The sequence below is a fragment of the Salvelinus sp. IW2-2015 genome, linkage group LG2 (assembly GCF_002910315.2).
Source record: "Salvelinus sp. IW2-2015 linkage group LG2, ASM291031v2, whole genome shotgun sequence".
Lineage (NCBI taxonomy): Eukaryota > Metazoa > Chordata > Actinopteri > Salmoniformes > Salmonidae > Salvelinus > Salvelinus sp. IW2-2015.
In genome coordinates, this window is record NC_036839.1 from 31,018,667 (window position 1) to 31,025,025 (window position 6,359).

Below are 6,359 nucleotides of genomic sequence, written 5' to 3' on the forward strand. Positions count from 1 at the left end.
ATTCCCAACCTAGTTTTTTACTATTAGATGTGTCACGCCCTGACCTTAGAGAGCCTTTTTTTATGTCTCTTTGTGGTTGGTCAAGGTGTGATTTGGGTGGGCATTCTATGTCCTTTACTTCTATATTTTGTGTTTCTATGTTTGGCCGGGTATGGTTCTCAATCAGGGACAGCTGTCTATCGTGTGTCTCTGATTGGAATCATACTTAGGCAGCCCTTTTTCCACCTGCGATTGGGTAATTATCTTTGTTAGTGGCACTTAGCCTTCGTAAAGCTTCACGGTCGTTTATTTTTACTTGTTTTGTTGGCGACATTTTAAAATAAGAGGAAATGTACGCTGACCACGCTGCACTTTGGTCCACTTCTTTCGACGGCCGTGACAAGATGTTTACAATTTATATTTTTCKGATTTCTCCAAAGTGTGAGCTTATTTTGTAACATCAAACAACCTGAAAATAATATTCACAAAATCTTCCCAGAAATATATATTTTTTTCCATTTCACAACCAGGAATTTGGGGAAGAAAGCTGTTTTCTTTCACAAGCATATAAGCATTACCTTACAAGTGGGGTTACTACAAAATAAAGTAAATCTACACCACATTGCAACACTGACAGCCATGTCTCAACTGTATCCCTGCCGATGACCGCAGACCAAAATACCCCAGACTTGGTTTGCTACCTCAATGACCTCAGCCTCCCCAGATAGTGTTTTTGTATTTCACCATAACCCATTGTTGGCCCTTTGTATCATCACAGGACCCGCCTTGAGTGTATTACAAGGCTCAGCCTGCCATTAACACCAGAACTCTCCGTCTTTTAAGAGACACATGGCGCTAAAAACAGACCAGAAGAGACGGTCTCTTTCACTGTCTTTGGTCCAGCCTTTACTCCAGGAGGCTATAAAAACGGACATTAATTTGTGTTTGGAGGCCGACTCTCAGTCCATCCACCCTGAGAGAGAGTGTGTCTGTCTGCTCACAATGGGGGGGGGGGGGTTTGCAGGGATTAAAACAAATACCTAGTGTCACCTTGGAGATGTAGAAAAGGTCAGTTGGGAGTTGCATTCTCTTCAGAGATGTCTTGGTTCATAAAAGCTTGAAGATGTCCAGCCACATGAGTTGAGATTTGTAACATGGTCTGAATTCATCACTAGAATAAGAGACTGGTTTTTAGAGATTTGAAACATGGTCTGAATTCATCACTAGAATAAGAGACCAGGGTTGTGGCGTTGCGATTCCAGGAGCCGCCACATACGTACAATGTATGCACACCATGACTGTTCATGCTTTTGGATAAAAGTGCTTGCTAAAGGCATGTAGTATTATATTATGATGTATTAGTATTATTACACTTTGCCATTTAATAAAACACAGTTTAATTTCAACAGTCTTTAGTCATAAGATTGGAGTTCGAGATCACAGCACTTTTCTTTGTATGGAACACACAGAACCTGGCTGTCACAGTCTGACGCCTAAATTCCTGCCAGCCTCTTCCTGCCCTCAAGACTGTGCAGAGGTGATGAGGTCAAACTCTGGGATTGGACTGCCTGCCCTTTGCATAGGAATACTCCTGAGCAAAACAGGGAGTCTCTCTTCTTTATATCCTCTTTCTCTCTGTCTTCTTTCTTTTAATCCTCTCGCTCTTTCTGAATACATTGCGAGAAATCTGTTTTCCCCGTGGAGCACAGACAGCCTGGTTTGGAGCATGATAGGGGGAGAGACATATTGTAATATTACAGGGGCCAAGAAGTGTAGTTGGTCTCGCAAAAGATAATGACGTCTTAGAACTCATTTACATGAGGAAAAATAACTTGCTAGCCATGGATGGAAATGGCACCGTTACAAATACTGACATCCCTGTGTGGGGAGCACGTTTCTAGTTTAATGGTTGTAGGGCGATGCTTTGGGAGACGGTCTGTCTAGTGTTCCTACTCACCATCTGAAACCGCTTAACAGCCTGACACATGAAGTTAACATCTCTGACGGTATTTCCCAACCCACAAGAGAGAGTATGACAAGAGAAGTTTGGAGTACTGAGATTTGTATTTATCTTTATCGTCCACCTGATACTAGTACACTCCTTGCCCCTTCACGGAAACCTCTCAATAAGCACGATTCTCTTCGTGTGAACAAAACTCTCCCTAAAGGACTCTAAAGAATGCTCCTCCTAAAGGACCTCAAGAACTCTCCCTAAAGGACTCTAAAGAACTCTCCCTAAGGACTCTAAACGACTCGGCCTAAGAGGACTTCTAAAAGACTCTAAAGCTCCACTGAAGAGAAGTAAACATATTTTCCAGCAGTTACGTTGATGAATGACATAACATAAAGCACACAGAGTAATCTAAAACATGTTCACACTTGACTAAAGCTGAATCCATTCTAAAACATGTTCACTTGACTAAAGCTGATCCATGTCTAAAACGTGTTCCCACTTTGACTAAAGCTGAGCCATGTCTAAAACATATTCCATTGACTAAAGCCTGAGCCGTGTTCCACTTGACTAAAAGCTGGTCCATTACTAAACATATTCACTTGACTAAAGCTGAGTCATATCTAAAACATATCACTTGACTAAAGCTGATCCATATCTAAACATATTCCACTTGACTAAATGCTGAGTCATATCTAAACATATATCACTTTGACTAAAGCTGACTCCATTATCTAAAACACTATTCCACTTGACTAAAGCTATCCATATCTAAAACATATTCCATTGAACATAAAGCTGATCCATATCTAAAACCAATTCCACTTGACTAAAGCTGATCCCATATCTAAAACATATTCACATTGACTAAAGCTATCCATATCTTAAACCATATTCCACTTGACAAAAGCTAGAGTCATATCAAAAATAGTCCAGGACGGTGTGCATTCTTTAACCATCCAAACTTAATTTTTTTTCCCCACCAATATAGCAGCCCTTTTATGGCCGTATTCAATTAATTTCCACAGACATAAAGCAGATTTACCGCTCAATAGAGGAGGTTCTTGAGACGGGTTAGGCTTCTTTACTGTTAGTCCATATTACCTCAGGGACGTTTTAGGAGCACTCCTACTGAGGGAGTCCTGCAATGGACACGACAGGACACATCTGAGACAAAATAAACCATAGAAGCTCATCATGGATCGTCCCGATTTAACCTTTTAATAAACCTCACCTGTGGAAAAACAGATGTGGCGAGTCGCGTTTAAAGGAGAAGGCTCACCAACAGCCGTTGAAACAACAAATGAGAAACGGCACTTTAAAACCAGCCGCCTTTTCCGTTAGAGATAACACTAATAAACAGGTGATTGTACTCTCTCCTTACATCGTGCCTTCCCACTCACACGGAGAAAATTCTCTTTTACGCTTGAACCACAGTCAGCTACTCAACGCTGCCGGTTTCGGAAGGGAAACTTATGTCAATGCGAAATACCGGACGGGAATCGTAGGTACTTTGAGAGCTCTAAACAAATCAGAACACGTTCACAGAGTCACCGCACATATATGCATATCAACCTCTGTTAAACACATCCTACTACTACTACTACTGGCAGCTGTTTCAAACCACAATGTTGTCCTTGATTGTGTTGAGTCTCAGTCCACTTAACAGGTTTGGTTCAGTACGCCACATATCTAGTAAGGAATGGTTTGATCTTTCCATGGGTACATCAATATCGGCCATACTATACAGTGCTCTTTAACTTTATGACTACTGTGAAATTATACTCTTACATGGTCCAGTCTGATTAATCACATTATATCATCACATGTCCCAGTCTGATTAATCACGTTGATCATCAACATGTCCAGTCTGGAATTAATCAAATGTCCAGTCTGATTATCACATTGATATCAGTCACATGTCCAGGTGCTATTAATCACATTTGATATCATCACATGTCCAGTCTGATTATCACATTGATATCATCCTATGTCCAGTTCTGATTAATCACGCTTGAATCAATCACAATGTCCAGTCTGATTAATCACATGGAGATTCACCATGGCAGGTTGCAGGATGAAATACTCCTCGGACAAGATAGACTTACTAGTATACGCCCACCCATCCACCCCGACAACCACCCTACTTTCATTTTTTTCCTTAAAAGTACCATCTGTCTTATGTAACCATACCAAGGGTAACATATCGTACACGTTTTGAGTTTCATACTTTCACTATGTTACGTCTAGTCTATGAGACCAGGTTGGAATGATGGGGATCATCTGTTTGTATGAGCTTTAGCCGGTGTGATATGAGATATCTATCAAGAGAGACATGATGAACCATACGCTCAGCATTCCTGTTTTCCATTCGCCTCCCTTCGATGGTTAACATGTGTGAATGACTGACTTTTCCACCAGAACAAGCCGAAAGTGATTGCAAACATGTTTGTTGTGGATTACGTTGAAAATATACCTCCCTTGGCTAGTATTAAAAAACAATCTTATCCAATGGAATAATATCCATGTTCGGCTTTCAAAAAGAACAAAATGAGGGAAGATATTGTTTAGTCCCGTTGATTCTGAAATTCCACCAGTGTCTTGTATTCCTACAGATGGAGTCTCAACTCTGACCTTCACAGCAGCATGTCTCCCTGCACAACAGCAGCCAGCAGGAAACTATCTCCATTACAACGTTCTTCTATCAACACGATGCGCACATTCAACCTCCACCAGGCCCTGGGGTTACTGGAGAGGCCATCGAAGCAGTCTGATGACCCCTGGTGACCGCTTACAGATAACCCCTACATCTCCTTTACAGTCTCATGTACAGACCCCTTAACAGTTCATTTACAGTCTCCTTTACAAGATAACCCCTTTACAGTTTTCCTTTACAAGTCTCCTTACCAGTCTCCTTACAGATACCCTATTACAGTCTCCTTTACAGATAACCCCTTTACAGTCTCCTTTACAGATAACCCCTTTACAGTCCCCTTTACAGATAACCCTTTACGTCTCCTTTACAGATAACCCCTTTACAGTCCCCTTTACAGATAACCTCTTTACAGTCCCTTTACAGATAACCCGTTTAAGTACCTTTAGGTCTTCTTTACAGTCCCCTTTACAGATAACCCCTTTACAGTCCCCTTACAGATAACCCTTTACAGTCCCCTTACAGTTCCTTAGAGTCCTTCTTTAAGTCCCCTTTACAGATAACCCATTAGAGTCTCTTTACATTCCACTTTAACAGTACCCTTTCAGTCTCCTTTAGAGTCTTCTTTACAGTCCCCTTTTACAGTCCCCTTTACATTCCCTTTACAGCTCCACTTTACAGTCCCCTTTACAGATAAACCCTTTAACAGCTCCTTTACAGTCCCTCTTTACAGTCCAACTTTACATTCTCCATTTACGAGTCCCCTTTACACTTCCCCTTTACAGTCCGCGTGTACAATTTCCTTTACAGCCTCATTTACAGGTTCATTTACATTCCCCTTTTTCAGTTTCTCCTTTCCAGTCCTCTTTCCAACTTCATTTACATTCCCTACTATCTGGGCGATTAGTTTAGTTTAGTGCTCCCGTAATATAGGTGTTGATGGTCAAGCATATCGCCCATCAGTTTCCATCATCCATAAAATCACTCTCAAAATCTATTTCACCGATAGTAGTATAATAGAGGCTCTGTCCTCTGGAGCTGGCTGTAGTGGCCATCCAGACACTCTCCCCAGCTGCTCCTGGCTTGTTATCATGTCCTGCTTGGAGCAGCGATTGTGTTGTTACACCTTTCCAACAGGAAACCAAGCGCCAGACGCTCTAAAAAACCAGTCTCTTATTCTAGTGATGAATCAGACTACGTTACAATCTCTAAAAACTAGTCTCTTTATTCTAGTTGTAACGGCTTTCCTCTCCTCCTCTGAGGGAAGGAGTAACAAGGATCGGAGAACAATGCGCAGCATGGTAAGTGTTCATGATGATTTTAATAGACCAAAACTGAACACTGAAATACAAACAATAAAGTAAGGAACGAAACCGAAACAGTTCTGTGTGAACATAACAGACATGGAAGACAACCCCCACAAAACACAACAGGAAAAAACAGCTACCTAAATATGGTTCCCAATCAGAGCAATGACTAACACTGCCTCTGATTGGAAACCATATCAGGCCCAACGAGAAACCCAACATAGAAACACAAACATAGATAACCCCACCCTCACTCACGCCCTGACCATACTAAAACAAAGAAATAACAAAAGAACTAAGGGGTCAGAACGTGGACACTAGTGATGAATTCAGACCATGTTTCAAATCTCTAAAAACCAGTCTGTTATTCTAGTGATGTGAATTCAGACCATGTTTCAAATCTACTAAAAACCAGTTCTTTATTCTAGTGATGAATTCGACCATGTTTACTAAATTCTAAAACCAGTCT